This window comes from Nanorana parkeri, unplaced genomic scaffold (assembly GCF_000935625.1).
Source record: "Nanorana parkeri isolate BGI_ZX_2015 unplaced genomic scaffold, ASM93562v1 scaffold44, whole genome shotgun sequence".
NCBI classification, from domain to species: Eukaryota; Metazoa; Chordata; class Amphibia; order Anura; family Dicroglossidae; genus Nanorana; species Nanorana parkeri.
Window position 1 is genome coordinate 334,275 of NW_017306312.1, and position 17,511 is coordinate 351,785.

The window sequence follows — 17,511 nt, forward strand, 5'->3', positions numbered from 1 at the left end:
TATATATATAACATAATCAAGACAGCCATTTTTGTATGAGAAAAAAGGGTCCTTCCGCTAGCCCTAAATGGTCTAAATATAAAAGAAAGTGGTGGTCTTGAGTTAGACAAACATTTGCAATAATAATAGTTTCTGATCTCATAGAGGTTTCTCAAGGAGAATTCTCAGCTTAGAAAACCCACTAGCATGAGGATAGGTAGCTATACCCCCATCCCTATTGTTTTACAAGAGATAACTAGCTCCTTAAAGTAAACCTTTCTTAAGAGCAAGAGGGAAGCTGTCATTGGCTTTTTAAAAATGCTACTTGCCTGGTTGTTATGCTGAATGTCTAAAGATGTGAATAGTCTGTATTTGTAAGTAGGTGATCAAGAAAGTCACTGTACAGTTTTATGTACTTATCTGCATTCATGATTCATAGGTCTGGTGGAAATATTTGGGGGACCCCAACGCTAAAAAAAAAAAAAGAAGATGCCCCCCCTCCTAAAATCCCTTACCAGACCCTTGATCCGAGATAAAATTCCCACCTCCCTCCGACGCGTCCGATCCTGACGAACACCGGCTCCAAAATGACAGCTCTGCTCCCGAATCTCAGCAAAGGGGCAGAGCGAGTCATGACATCACAGGACTTGTTCTGCCCATTTATTTTTATTATGTGAATGCTCTCGGTCTTCTAATGGAATGTAAATGTGTATGGGTGGAACAAGTCCCATTAATCGCTGGATGACGTGATTAACCTGTCAAAAGCTGTGCTGGTTTTTTTTTTTTCAAATAAAGGACTTTTTTTTTTTACAGTGTGGTGTTTTTATTCCCAATTTTACTGTATTTGGTGAATAATTAGGGGTAACAACTACCTCTTACTCATTCACAAAGGAGGGGTGGCATCTGGGTTCCCCCTTTATGAAAGGGGGCACCTAGATTCCTTAAAGCCCCCCTGCCCACAGACCTCATCGACAAAGCAACCTCCCCATATTTAGGGCATGTGGCCTGATATGGTGCAGGACGGGGGACGCACGGTTGACCCACCCCTTTCCTGCTCTGCCAGGCTGCTGCTCGAATCAAGTTGTTTCTGTGGAATGTCAAAAGATAAAAAGAAAACATTAAATGTCACTTTTCTGTAACAAATTTTGGTTCGTAAATATTATTTAACTCATTGAAAAATTCACGGAAATTTCGGATTTGGAGAAATCTGAATCCCAAATACGAATCGACTTTTGAACCAGAGTCCTGAAAAACCCCGAAATAATGATAAATCTGAAGCAAAAATTTTTTTGGGACGGATTACATATCTATTGAGATGTGCATAAGTCCTCCCCCTGCAGACCCTACGTCCATGGGCCAGGGATGTGGGGATGAGTCCCCTTTACCTGTCACAGCTTTCCCCTATGGCAAGGCACCCCTCTCCCAATCTTGAGGGCATGTGGTATGGTTTGAGGGAAGGAGAGAAGGGCACATGCTCACTGCCCTCTCCATTTCCTGGTCAGCAAGGGTACATGTCTGGATAAAGATCTGTTAGGGATATTCTGGGGGGGCCCCATGCCATTTTTCTTTTCTTAAAGACAGTACACATTTTTAAAACAATATGCACTGTTGCTTTAATGAAAATGCAGCATGCCCCCCCTTCAAAAAGTCGAATTACAAGACCCTCTCCCCAATGTATTTTTAAACTCTTTTTGCATTGGTACATGTCCTCCACAGCAATGCCCAACTACCCATGTCCTCCTTTATCAAAGCTTACAAATTGACCTTGAAAAAATTACAAGATTTGAATCCCATAGAGTTTAATGAGGTTTGGGCGCTATGTTTTGGGTTTGCAGATTTCCTGCTGGGTTGAGTGAACGTCCAGCAAACTGAACTTTGCACTCATCCCTAACCCAGGGTCATCATGACAGCCAAGCAATCAGCATTTGCAGAATGAGAAATCAATGATGGCATCTTTCATGTTTGTCACAGGAAATGTTTTGCAGCATCTCTTGGGCTCTCCAGTGACATGATATCTGTGCTTCAGTTGTCAGGTCCGTCCACCTGTGGGGGCCACTGAGGATATACCATTCTGCTTGCTGGAATTGAAAATGTATGTTATATTAGAAAACTATTGTAAGGTACTTCCATCACTGAAATCCCAAAGAAGCAAGCCAGTGACCAACTCAGCTCACCAAATTCCGTCTATAACTAACAGAGTACTCTGGTGACTAACCCTTTAAAAAGGGAATCTCAGAATATGCAATATGAAACATGAATTACCCTAACTATCAAAAGGGCCCCTGGATAGCTGTATAAATAAATCAAACTGCCAATTTAGGTGATTTCATATGGATTTTGAGTTCAATATACTGCTGGATAACCTGTTAACATAAGGGTTAATATGGAATGCCGTATAAATATACATCACATCAGGAAAAAAAGAGTTTGATTTGATATAATATATTGTGGTGTGTGAGGAAAACATGTACAAAATGAATTCATATCCATTTACATGCTCTCCAACAGGCTACAGATAACAAAGCCTTTGTCTCTGTGTTAACACTGCAGATTAGGTCAGATTTTTACCACTCTGAGCTCTTTTCCTGTAAATGACGAGTTTTGATGTGAAACAAGCAACATGTCAAAGCAAGTTGAAAGATGTAGGCATTTTATGTCATGTCACAATGACAGCCTGGTGAATATTTGGCCCATTAGGGGCTTATTAGTGAATAAATGACCAGATGGTTCAGTGATGCACAGAGATGGACAGAACTGGTTGCTTCTAATCAGCACTGTCTGTCTGCTTTCAATGTCAAATCACATGACACTGTAACCAATGGATACTGAATAAAACTTACCATTAGCAAGTCAATTTGGTATCTGTGTGGTGTAAACATACTTAAAACAGCAACTTACAGCAGCCTGTTGAGAGGCAAAAAAAATGCTCTTGAAGATTCTAACAAGACTGTCCTTCGCAGATAATATAACATTATTAATTGGCTGAATAACTTAAGCTTTGCTACAAGGCAACAAAGCTCAACTTGCAGAAAATATATTTTTAACTCATCCCAGTGAAAGTTGTAGCTGTTTTTCCTGATAGGTAGTAAATGCTCTTTGATGGCTACCATGCATTATATACCTAAATAACTCCATGCAAATATACAAAAAGTCATTAAAATTTGATTTTCAAGTCAGCTTAAATCTGACTTTGTACTGACAAACTTCAGCTGAAAGTTAAAGCAGAAGTAAAGTGAAAAAAATAAAATAATTGCTGGGAGGTCAGTATTTTTGCAGAAGAGACATGCAAAGTCTTTTCTGGCCAAAAACTTATCATCATCAGTAGCTGTCCAAAGGATGAAGAGGACTTCTGACAACTTGGACATGTCAGTGGCAGGGGGGACAGAGCTGAGTACCGAAGATCGATCTGACAGCGCAAGAGAAGAGCACACTTGTAAGTTAAGTATGTCCTAATGTGCAAGTATGCTGTGGACACTTGCACATTAGGGCAAAAAGAAAAAAATTACAAAATGGTTTACTTCCTATTTAAAATCAGGTTTGCGGTGGAAAGGTACCTACTTATATAAGTTGTACATGAGAGTACTTAAAGTGGACCTCGACTCAAAAAGTGAAGATCTGCTATGTTATGGGGCGCATTTAGAAATATGAATTGTGCCTTAATAGTACCCTGAAAATGTTACCTTTTGTCTTGAACTCCTCCTGAAATCTAGCAGTGCATTATCTAGTGCGTGAGTGCGCCTAGACACTCCCGTGCAAATAGCCTCATATCTTTATGTGCAGTGTGAGATCTAAGGTCTCATTCGCACAGGCTTTAGTGTCCACATGTGGCAAGAATTAGCAGATTCTTGGGGCTGGGATCACAGGTGATTGTGATAGCTGCAGCTGCACAGCCTGTACAACAGGCTGACAGGAGCCATGGCTGTCTGCTGCAGTTCACATGTATCCAGCAGGTGCCTGCGTCTAGGGACAGATTGGGTTCCTGGTTGGACATTTGTCCCTAGCTGCAGGTAACCGCTGGTTGTGTGGATAAATGCGAACAGCAGCGGACATTTATATAAAACATGTTTTATCTTACAAATAAACATTTAATACAGTGTGCATGACATGGGTTTTTCAGAGCATTTAGGTGTTCTGAAGAGAGGGAGCACCCTAGTCGCTACTTCCGTTCAGACTCCTTGTCTATAATTGGAACTCTAAATACAGCAATACCAAGCAACCTTAAAGGGGTTCTAAATACTCCGTTTTTTTTGCCTATATCCACTGCTACCAAGCAGTAGATATAGGCAAAAAGTAAAAAAAAAACCCCGCTTTAACAGCGGTTTAAACTTTCCTTGTTTTCGCTGCACACTCCCACCTGAGAAAACGAAACTGCTCCGGCGGCCGCAAAGCATCTTGGGGCAGGTGCATTGCGCAGTTTGGATTCTCGGCTGGGAGACGAGCAGAGACACAAGATAAGTCTATGGACCCATGCACCCGCATGCAGATACCGCTGGATCGGAAGTGCCTGCAAGCAGAGAGGAGTCAGGGCTGGACCGGAGAGCCGCTGCACCGCTGGAGGGACAGATTAAAACATCAGGAAAGAACATTGCTGAAATTGAAAATGATTTACTGAAGGCAAATAGGCTGTTCACTTTGCAAGAGAATTTGCACTTTCCAGGGGAAGCTTAATGCATGTGGAAACTTCACTTTGTAAAGAATACCCTATCATGTGCGAGGAAAATTTTAAAAAACAGCATTTTTTTATGCTCAGGATTGGGTGATGGGAGTCGGCAGATCTTCCCCTCATTCACTAAACTAAGGAAAAACTTCCCCTGCTAAGTGCAAATTCCCTTGCAAAGTGATCAGCCTATTTGCCTTAGGAACTTACAGTCTAAGGTTCCTGTCTCACATGCATACATATGAGGGTCAATTTTAGACAGGAGCCAATAACCTCCCAGCATGTCTATGGAGTGTGGGAAGAAACCCACACAAGTACAGGGAGAACACATAAACTCCCTTCAGACAGTGACCTGGCTGGGATTCAAACCAGGGACCCCCAGTGCTTCAAGGCAGAAGCACGAACCACTACGCCACTGTGCTGCCCCTAATTTACTTTTTTTGTGTGAATGTGTTACAAGGGGTACTGTCTACCTGGTACTCATTCATGTGGGGGTAAGGAGGCAGATATCTGTTTCTCCCCTTATTTTAAATGAGGCTTCCGAATTCTGATAAGTTCTTCTATTGCTTTTGGGGGACAGGATGAAGACAAGGTTTTTGCCACACCCTTCCCCTTAAAGTGTACCCTCCATTAGTCAAGGGCAAATGGTCTCGGTGGTAGAGGAAGGGAGGAAGCACACACTTCCTGCCCCCCCTTTCCTGGCCTCCCAGACTGCATGCCTGGATAAGTGTCTTCTATGACATATTAAGGGATTGCTAATAAACAGAAGGCAGCTGGGGATCTGTCATTTAGTGGTGGTAGTGTTTCTATACCACTATTTGAAAAAAACAAAAACAAAAAAACACTTTTAAAGGTGTGCATTGTACCGCTCTGCAACTTCACATGCAGTGTTAATACATTCTCAAAGCATGTTATTTAAAGGGTCTGTGTATTTTTAATGTTGCCTTTTAAGCTACAATAAAAAACCCTCGCCCTCTGAATGGTATTTTTTAAATATGTTTTGCATTGGATCATATCCCACAAGACAGTGCCCTGTCATGTTTTTTTTTTTTAGCAAAAAAAACTATGTTGGACATTAAAAAGGTCACAAAAAACAAGAAACAAGATTTGGCTCCCACAGACTTCAGTTGGAATCAGTGCTATGTTCAGTTTTGCCAGATTTTTTACTGGGTTCACCAAACCTCATGCAAACGAAACTTTGCAGAGCTTCATCATCCTTATAATTTAGCTTATTATGGAGATTTTATACAATAAATATAGTTGTGCCTTTTTTACTAAATTCTGTAAATTTCCAAGACTAGCATAGCCTGAACTGACAGCATGGCATATGAAGAGCTGTCACTGGCCTTTAAAAGACAGCGGTTGTGAACTGTGTTTTTATTGACCTTTCATTGATTGTAATCAATATACATTGGATGCAGTTAATTATTTCCTAATCCTCCAAAGCAATCCATCTCCGTGTCTATTATACAATTTATTTTATTGTCTTATGATTTATTTTTAGACATGATACTAATAACATAAATTTTCAATATTATCAATATTCTAACATTTTGAAGGGTAGCACAAAAGACATAAAGATGCTGTTTATTTTAATTATGCAATAATGAATGTGGTGTTTCACAAACCTTCATGACCTTTAGCTACTGTATATAAAGGTTATACAAATTTAGAATATGATTTACCTATATATTAGTGTTTCTCAAACAGCCATGTGCCACCATCAGCAATGCTACAGTGCCTGACTACCACCAGCTGTTACTATGTGCACTTCTAAGCCTCACTGTATGTTTACTTGGGCACTGAATGCAGCCATATTACTTGGCAAATGTTTCATCTGTGACTTTACTAATACCCTGCAAGAGGAAATTATTGAAACTTACAGTCAGACATTGCAAACAACATTCAATAATATAATAATGCAGAAAAATTAGTACTCAGTTACACACTGAGGTCCTAATATCCAAAAGAGTTCCTTCAAGCAAACCAGACAGCCATCGACCTCATGGAATGTTCAAAAGACATGTTTTCACAAAGAAGGGGTTGTTATTTCTAAAACACTGCAGTGGGAATTCGTTATTGGGACAGTTGAGATATAACACTGGTTCTTAGCATTCTTCTTTGATAATGTTAGCATTTTGGCCTTTTAAAGATATCAGTCCAGCACCCCAATCATATGGACTGGCATTCCCATGGATAAGGAGCTAAAAGTGTGTGAGGATTTCTGGTGAAAGCCTATATGCACTTCAAATGAGAGCATTGGCTGGGTACTTATTCCTTGAGTTCCTCCATACAAAACCTGTAAAACCATATCTTTATGAACCTGGCTTTTTGCACAGGAAAACAGCCATGTTGGAACAGAATAGGTCCTTCCCAAACTGTTGCAAAAAGGTTGGAAACATACATCTGTCTAAAATGACTTTGTATGCTGTCGCATTACTGGAACCCTTTACTGTAAACACCAGAACTTAACAATTTGGAGGAGTGCCTACATATTGTTGGCTATATAGCTAGGTATGATGGTCAGATGTCCACAATTTAGCCATATAGTGTATCCTTATTAAGTGGACTGCATTTTTGTTATCAGCTAGTGTTCAGGAAATCTCCACTGGCTGCAAATAAGCCTACTCTTGTTTGAATCTACAACTTGGTGGTTTAGTTCTACTATCATTTTCCAGCATGATGGTCTTCAACTCGTAAAAAACACTTTTGTAAAAGTTTGTGAAAAGGTCAGTTCATTCTAGACTGATATATCAGCTTTTAATGAATGGCTATAGGTTGAAGCATCCACTGACTTTATATATTAACTAGGGCACCAATAGTGATAGCTCTGCACATTTACTTTAAAATTCAATAAAGCTTTTCTATACAAACTTTTACTTTATCTGCAGCCTCCTTGAATACATAGGGAGAAAGCTAAGAGCTGACAATTAGTAATTCTTATCTATAGGTTACCAGGAAAGGTTCGTTAAGATCTTTGGACTACTTTAGCAGTTTGCTTGAGAGGTTTAGGTTTACTGGTGAAGCAACTTTTCATTGAACCTCAGATCTGGGCGAACTGGCTAGAATCTCTCAGGTATCTATAGAACTAGTGCTCCTCTCAAAACTCTCATCAACATTACAAGTGGGAGAGTAATGTTACTGTGTGTCTTTGCCCTGGAGCTTCCAGCTCTGCTCTGACTTATTCTAATACAGAACCATTTAATTTTTTTAATAAGACTGAGGGGTTATGGGAGATTCCCACAGTCTAATTCTCACACTGCTATTGCTAATTAGTTTATTAAGAACTATTATTGTTACAAAGATGTATTTATAAAATCTGTAGATATGTAGGTTTTCTCCTCCAAGCTTGACCTTCAATTGAGCAAACTCTTATAACAGATGGCTACAGAATAAACTTGTGAGGTAAAATGGGTAACGTTCTTATTAATTTTAACACTAATCATATTTATTCTACCTCTGTACATGTCTAATTTTATTAAATTATTGTCTTATTTAAAGTGTATTTCTGCTTTTGCCGTAAAATTTGAGAAAGCCCCACTATATGTTTCCATTGTGTTCCTACATAGCTAATAATAATTAAGAGAAAACATTTCTTATCCTTTTAGTTGTTTCCTCGGAACAGGACTGGAGAAGCAACTTCTATAGCTTAGAATAGATGGCAGTGTGAAGTTAAGGGACAGACTGAGTGACATTAACATACAAATCTTGAGATCTTTAAAGGAGAACTATGAGGTGGGTGGTTTTCACTCAACCTCATAGTTTGAGCCGACGTGTAACAATGAAACTGTCACACATCAGCTCTATAGATCGGCAAGTAAAAAAATGCATACCGTCGCTCGTTCACTTTCCGATCATCTCACTGCAGAGAGCGGTGACTGTGCCTCCCTCCCCGCTCCGATCCTCCGGCACTGACTTAAGTAACAGACAGGGAGGGTGCGGGCACAGCTGGCTCTGCCTCTAGACAGCTGGGTGGATCTCGACAGCATTGTCGGCATCTGTCCCAGCTGCGGCGCTCTCAGTATATAGCTAGCTTTAGCTCGCTATATACTGAGCTTTGGGCCACGGGAGGACGCTAGTGTAACCCATGACCCTTAAGAGAACTATGGGATAAAAAGGATACCGTCATAGTTCTCTTTTAACCCTGTGTTAGGACCAACAGTGATAATGAAATCTCTCATAACTCCTCAGGCCCCTCCTTAAGATTACAGTGAAGGGGAAAACTAACAGGGTTATTCCAAGAGTTTGGAGAAGGCAGGAGGAGGGAACAATATAGGACAACATAGCTGAACTGGAAAGTGAGCTGAATTGGAGAATTTTTCCATATCAGCTACGTTGTCCTAGATTGTTCACTTCTCCTGCTTTCTCCAAACTCTTCACCCTTTTTTGAGTAATCCTGTAAGTAAGATTTTTTCAGCAAGTAAAAAAGCAATCAGAAAATGCTAAAATATGTTTTGTAAAGTTATACAATGTGAATGGGGACATCAAATATAAAACAGGAGTTATCCCAATTTGACTGTAAAAGTGGAAATGCATTTAACTGCCTCCGGGCCGGCCGTTTTGTTTTTTATAAAAAAAATGGCCGTCTTTAGACGTCCGCTCAGACACGCCCCCTCGCGCACGCAGCTGGGCGCGCGCGAGCGGGAAATGGCCACAATTTAAAAACAGGCAGCGGTGCCTGTAAACATACAAGCGATCCACCGGCTTTAGAGCCGGCGGATCGCTTGTATTTTGCAACGATCGGTGCGGCCCCCCCCCTCCTCCGCTGTCCCCCCCACCGGGCTCCGCTGTGCCCGGTGCGAGCTCAGGATCAGCGCCATTCCTGTGTAACAGGGGATCAGAGGGAGCTCGGTATACAAGCTCCCTCCGGTCCCCTCTCCTCTGAAAGAATGCGGAAGTGTTGTATATTCTATCACTTCCGCATTCTTGTGTCACTCTCCAGCTTCAGAAGCTGCAAAGAAGCTGATGGAGCAGATCTCTGCTTCATCAGCTTCTTTTGGGGGGTCCTAGGTGACATTAGGGGTCTTGGAGACCGCTGATGTCCCCATAAAGAGGACCTGTCACATATTTTGCTATCACATAGGTGGGTTTTATTAGATCTCCACTAATAAATGAAAAAAAGGAAAAAAACATTTAAGTACCCCCCAAAAATTTTTTAAGTTACACATAAAAAAGAATTAAAAAATAAAAATGTAAAAATCCCCACCCATACATACAAGCATGCAAATATGCGTCGGGGGCGCATACGTGCAAAAAAGACGATTGCGCCCATTACGCCGCATGTTACATATCGGCGTGAACGTCCGAGTGAGAGCTATAAGTCTAGGGCCATCAATCACTGATAACACTAAACTGATGAGCGGTAAAAGCTTTTAAAGTGTCGCCTATGGCCAATTTTGGGTATAGTAGTTTTCTGCGATGTCGCTGGTGCGCACAATTTTAAAGCTTGACATGTTTGGTGTCTATTTAACCGACGTGACCCCAACTTTTATATTTTACTAAAAAACTGGGTAATAATAAATGTTTCCTAACATAATGTTTAAAAAAAACTTTTTTTTTCAAAATTTTCAATAATTTTTCCTAATTATAGTAAAAAATAAAAAACCCCAGTGGTGATGAAATACCATCAAAATAAAGCTCTATCTGTCCCCAAAAAATGGTATAAAATTAATTTCAGTACAGCGTTGCATGACGGAATAAACGTCAGTCAAAGTATCGCAGCGCTGAATACTGAAAAATGGCCTGGCCAGGAAGGGGGTCTAAACACCTGGTCTTGAATTGGTTAAAGTAGATCTGAACCCAAAATGTGAAGGTTTATTATCTTATAGGGAACATCAAAATGTTATTTATGCCTAAGCAGTACACCAAAAGATTTACCTTTCGTCTTGAATTACCTTGAACTACTTTTTCCAAAACACTCCTGAGCCTTGAGCCTCATATCTATAATTCTGCAGTTTGAGAGTACTGTGCCTGTGTCTGTTAGTCGCACACAAGATTTGGTGATGTCACTACTATGCTGCTCACTGTTCTCCTTGCCGGAGAGGAATCTGTACTTGAGAACCTGGAGTGCACGGATCTCTCTGACCTTCTTTCACCTCTATTGCTGCTTCTTGAATATTACCCTTCCAGCCCTGATCCTCTACCAGAAACAGAGTGCAGATCAAGGTATGTTAAGTCAGTCATGGGAAAAAGATTGACTGTAGATAACCAGCAGGCAATACTGTTTCTAGTACTTTGCCCTCTGCTTGCTGTTTTTGGGCATAGCTTCCGAATTTGAGGTCCTCTTTAACTGTAATACTAGTTTATGTTGAATCAACAGCCAATACTGTCTTGTAGAAATATAAGAGGGCACAATTCCCCTGTTCCACCAGGGGTGGGAATACAATCCATTCATTTTCACTTTTAGGAATACTTCTGTAAAGCTAAGTCTCCTATATTGCACTTGGATCAAATTAATTGGCTTCCTATGATGCTATGAGCAACGCAGCTCAGACAATATGATCAATGAGGCACTCAAGGTCTAATGAATAAAATGGCATTATGGCACTTTGCACTGTATTGGTTATATTTCATTAATTTAATTTCATTCTCTGCTTATCTTTTCCAAACATTTTTCCATTTAATTTTTTAAAAAGTATGCAACAATGTTATGACACATTTTCTTAAAGTGTATTTCATTTGGAAAAAGAAACATAATTTCATTATGTAATGCAACAATAAGATTATAATTATTTTCTTGTGTGTATAAAAAGTAATTTAAGGGTATTTTCCAAGAACACCACTGAGTATTTCATGTTAGGTTTTAAAGGGTATTTCTACTTATGTGAGAAACCCCCTCTATATGTTTGTTCTGTGTTCCCATTTCAACAGCATACCTAAAAACAAAAATACTAATAATAAAATATTAATAATTTTAATAATAAAAAAAGATTTCTTAGTTTTCAAGTTGTGTCTTTAAAGTGTATTAACATACAGTGTCTTCAGGTCTTTAACCCTTTGTTAGGGCAGACAGTCCTGCTCATCTAGTTTACAAGTGATAATTAAATCTTCCAACACAAGGCAGACAGGGAGAAATAAACAAAACCCCCCCCAACCCCCCAAAAAGTGTATACTAAGCAGGATTTTTCAGTCCTAGAGTTTGCAAAAACATCATCAAGAAAGAGTAAGCTGAAATTTTCAATTTTAAAAAAATATGCTATGTGAATGGGAACATCTAACACATATAAAGTAAGTTTTATTCCAGTTCCGTTGTTAAATAATTGCCCCCTTCCCGCCTCACTTCTCAATGTGTTTTTGGGGAGTCTACATCTATTAGATAGGGAGATTGATGTCTAACAATACTGTTTATCTATACTTTCTCTGAAGTGGCAGCTTTTTATAAACCTTCTATTGATGTCTTTGGGTTTCATTTTTTTAAACTGGCATTTTATACACTCGCTACCTGCTGACTATGCACCACTGATGAAAGAGTATTTGTTTATAAAAAAAACTTTCTTGGAAGCTTGGAAGGTGAAAAAGCCCTATATAATTGTTTCCCCTAAGTAGGATAACCTGGAGGACCGCCGGCCCCCACTGCTCCCTGGTTTTGCCCAAACTGGGAATTGCAATACAATCTACTGGCATTGAACTTTGACAATGTAATACAATCACTCATATACACTGCACCTTTATATTCATATGGTTGAAATCCATTTCACTGTGCACTGTGGACAAGAGCGGGACTTTACTATTACAGAGAGTTGCAGTTCATGGGGACCCCACAGAACTCAAATGGGGACCCCAAACACAGAAATTACTATTTATAAATCTTCCACCCAGGCATATGTTGAGCCATTCCCACAACATTCCTGTCACTAGATGGAGCCAAGGAGTATAGGAATTGTCTATGTTCATGGGCTTCATCTAGTGGTGGAAATGCCGTGTGAGTATGGCTGGGCAGAAGATGGATAAATAGACCTCAAAGTGTATATAAAATAAACATACTTTGTCTGAAAACTCAAGTATATTACAAAGTAAATTCAACAAAATATAGCCAACTAATTTTTACATGATCAGATCTGAAAGACAAACAGTATTTTTTACTTTGCTTTAACAATATGAAATAATTGTCCAATTATCATTACAATCTGCCATGTTCTAAAATCATAAAATCTTTACAAAAATAATGTGCTTTCCAAGCCGGCCTTGCTAAGATGAACATCTGGTGTGATGTCTCTCACAATGGACATGGTTTAATTGATGTCACTACCTCTAACTATGCTAGTGATGGTGTTAGTTTATGCTCTAAATGAACAGCTTAGTTGGTATTTCTTCTTTGCTCTCTTTTTTAAGGATAAATGAATTTTTCGTGCACCTTTTCTTTTATAGGGTGGCATCTTCCCAGTACATTTGCGGCCCACTCTTTGCTGGATTTTCCTATTGAAGTGAATAGAGTGTAGCTGTGCCAGTGCTTGTTTTGAAAATGTGGTACCAAAGTTGTCAATGACTTGACTTGAAGTGCAGTCTAAGTAGCTGGATGGCATTCACCAGTGTACCAGTGCACTCCACAAAGAGTGATGGAATTTGCTGCAGAATAACTCCCAGGTTGCCTTCCAGTACATTAAGCCTGGCATCTTTTTTTCACACTTTTGCTGACAAAAGAAAATCTGATTTCAGATTTACATTAATTCAAGCAGCTCACACCCAGCCTCTGCTTAATTGTTTTTTTACAAGGGTATCTGATATTCTATATTGTCATTTTTATTGTAGAAAACAAACTTGCATTGTTTGTGGCTGCACAGTTTGGACTATTATACCTAGATACATTAAACCACCATATTACTGCTGATCAATTTTTCTGACGTTTCTCTGGAATATTATACTTTTACTTTTAGTGTAACAAAACAACCGCCTTGTGTCTAAACCATCTTCCCTCTTCCAGTGTTTATTAAACCATGTCTAAGGGTATAGCTCTGGTATTTCTTAAATGTTGGGTATATGGGGACATGGCAAGGGGTTGTTGTGCATCTGGAGTGAGGGATTGTGGTCTTTTGGGTGCACAGTGTGCAACAACAGTGGATGTGCTTTGAATACTCCAAGCTAAAAGTTTTATTCTAAAAGAAGGAAAATACTAGACACGTGCATTCGGATTCGGACGAACCTGCAAATAAACTAAATTCAGTTGAATCGGCGATTCGTCTGAATCCGAAATAAAATATGTATTATTTGCCAGAATATAAGAAAACTATATTTGGACATACATAATTTTTTCAGAACGTGTGGCGGCCATTTGCGCCGCCACGCCTGCCGCCATCTTGGAGGCAGAGAACATGACATCACATGACGGTGATGTCACACACTGAACAAGCAGTGGCTGTATGGGCCACTGGCGCGTTCTACGCATTTACGCCGCCATCTTGGAGTATATCTTGGTATGCACCAAGATGGCGGCGCCCAAACATGCGGGTGCAGCCATCTTGGTGTATATAATCGGTACTCGTACTCGGCCTTAAAAAAGTGGTATCGGTGCATCCCTAATATCAACATTACAGTTTCATTGTGTGGTTTTGGATTCGGAGGCAATGAGCCAAAACAGCATAAAAATTAGTTTCCTTTGACGAAACGAATGAAAATGTTTTTTGTTTTCATATCTTGGTCTTGTGAATTTCCACATTGATTCACTAAGACTGCAAATTTCTAACCCACTGGATCCACCACAAACCAATGGTAGCAGTAAAACCTGAACCTGGCCACTACGTCAGTTAAAGTTAGCACTAAGCCAAGCTCCTCCTGGCACTAAGCTCTGCCCCCCCCCCTCCCCCCCTGCTGGCCATCAGTTATTCTGGCACTTGACAGTTGATTGCAAAGGGGGGAGTTCAGAGACAGGGGGCTTTGTACCAGTTTGGCCAGAAGTTGAGTTCCCATGTGGAGTTCTTATCTGGAACATAAGAGGCTCCACAGGAACACATAAATCATTTGACGGCTAACAAAATTACTTTCAGGCACCAACAGGTATCTGTACTTTATACACTTAAAATATTAATTTCATATTGATGGCAGGTAATTTGGGGAGCAGACATTTAAAAATAAATACATATTTTCATAGCCCTAGTGACAAGGCCTGCCCAAATGTACTTCTCCAGACTTGCTCCCACGTTTTGCTCACATGACCTGTGTCTGACAGTGTGAGAAGATTTTCTTCTATTTAAATCAATGGGGCCAAAATAACGATAGTAAGGCAGAGACAGTACAAAGGAAAGCTGAGAAGAGGGTTGTCACATTTTTCTGTTAAGTTCCTCTAACTGTATTACATGCAAAAATAACATATTTATTATGAATAGAAGGTTATTTCAAAGTGAATAATAAGGAGCAATATTTAATCCAGTTGTATTCAGAAGAAATTATATGGTCCTGAAAGACCTGGAATACCAATCACCACTCCCCACACAAGGTGCAAAGTACCTATGGTTTTTGGTCACTTTTAGTGCTAAAGGGACAGCATAACTCATGTAGCCTGCCTTGGGGCAAGATTTCATTGACTGAATGACTTGGACAGCACTGTCAATTAAGGGAGGAGCCACTGTGTATGTAAAAATTACATTGAACCTTGAACTATTGATGTCTGAGAAAAACAGGTTTTTTTTTACAACAGGCTGGAAAATGATGGAGTTAAAGGAGATCTATGCGGTGAGGGATTTCCACTCATCCTCATAGTTTGAGCCAACCTGTGACAAAGAAGCTGTCACAGGTCGGCTCTATCGAAACGGGAAGTGAGCATAAACATGCACCGATCTGCTCACTTCCGGATCGTCTCCCTGCAGTGAGCGTTGACTGTCAGTCACCACTCCCCGTAGGGATTCCCCCCCTCCCCAGTCACCACTCCCCGCAGGGATTCCCCCCTCCCCTCTCCAAACCTCTAACGCTGAGTGGAGGAACGGATGGAGGCGAGGGCAGGCATAGCTGGCTCTGCCTCTAGATAGGAAGAGCCAGCTGTCACTCACGCAGCTGGGTGGATCCAGACAGTGTTGCCGGGATCCGTCCTGGCTGCGGTGCTCTCAGTATATCGTGGGCAAAAGCCCACGATATACTGTGCTTTGAGTCAAGGGAGGAAGTTAGTATATGTCCTCCCATGACCCTAAAAAGAACTATGGGGAAAAACACCATAGTTCTCTTTTAAGAGTACCACCTACTGGATACAAAATATTACCAGCATACATGCACTTTAAAAATAAACCATTTGTGTGGACCAAGAACTCTTAAAAAATAACAACACATTTCACAGGGGGAGCACAGATAGTTCATATAACAAGATGTATTGACAAGAAATTATGGGCTGGTTTATGTACTACAAATGTTCAAATACACCTACAACAATGTGAACTTATGTCATAACAAAAAAATATAGGATTCAAAGGTTTATTGATGCTTGTTCCCTTTTTTTTAATTTTACTAAACCTAAGGAAACTTGTTATGCCAAGAGAAACACAGAGGCTGCTATTGCGGACCTCTCTATCTAAAAAAAGCTAATTGCATGGTCATCATGCTTACATTCTTTATTTAATAGTATAAGTCACTGACCAATAAACAAGTATGGCTTACTGTCATTTCTACGAGTTGCTGATCTACATTCTTTTTCAACATCCCCTGCATTTGATTTCATGACAAGGTCACTTTAAGTGGGGACTCCACGTTTCCAGACTTGTAGAACCACATAGAAATTATTGAATGCAATATTTTTTGTTGTGTGAAGAACCATGGCCTGGGTTTTTGCATACCTCTGAACAACATATGATCACATGGCTTTTTCTTAGGTTCTTTATGTTCTCCAGCCAACAGAGATTGGGAGTTTATAGTCAAGCTACACATGGCATAGTTTATAGTCAAGCTACTATCAGACATTACAGTAACAATGCATGCTTAGTTCAGTCAGAGGCAGTGCTGTACAGAGAACACTGAGCCAGTCACATCAGTCTCTGTACCAGGGGAGCTTACATTCTAATGTTCCACCACAATCACACGCTATTATTATTAATATTATATTTTTGTATACCGCTGACATATTCTGCAGGGCAGTTGAGTCAGAGGCAGTGCTGTACAGGGAACACTGAGCCATGGACATCAGTCTCGGTTCCCTATATGTAAAAACTCACAGGTTCACTTTAAATAGTATGTCAAATAATACATTTTTTCTAGATTTGGATACAGTGGGAAAGGATTAGAGATTAAAGAGATTTTTGTTGACAATGTTTTACAAGACAGGAAGTGAGGAAAATTCTGCATCAGAGACACAGACACAGCCTGAACCCAAGCCCATCTAAACCCAGGAGGAAGTCAGCAGTGCCAACACAAATCAGCTGTCATTGTGACCTTATAAGGTTGATGATGTCACCAGCATACTGCCCTTTTTGTTTACATGCAGTTCCCCGGTAGAAAGCTGATTGGGCCAGCACTGTTGGCAATCGTCCAGGTTCGGATGAGCTTGGATTCAGTACAAATTCAAGTTCATGCCTGGTGGAGAGCTCCCCTCACTTCCTGTCTGGTAAAAAGTTTCAGCAAGACAGGAAGTCCGGTTAAACCTTTCGAACCTGACAGTTGTTTTAACTCTTCCACACTTCGAAAAAGTATTTTTTTGGGTAATACACTTTAAAGTAAAAAATAGTAAGTCCCTCTGCACTACTCACAGCGCTCCCGGCCCAAGTACTTGTAGTGGTGCTCGCAGTGACAATCACGGATGGCACCGTGCAACAAACAGTGGAAAGCAGAAATCGCCAGCACTCATTAAATATCTTTGATGTCCATTTAATTGGACTCAGCTTCGGTACTCTTTGAACAAGAGAGAAACCATATGTATTTTTTCAGTCTTGTGCACTCTGTTTTAGGCATTGCGTAGCGATATA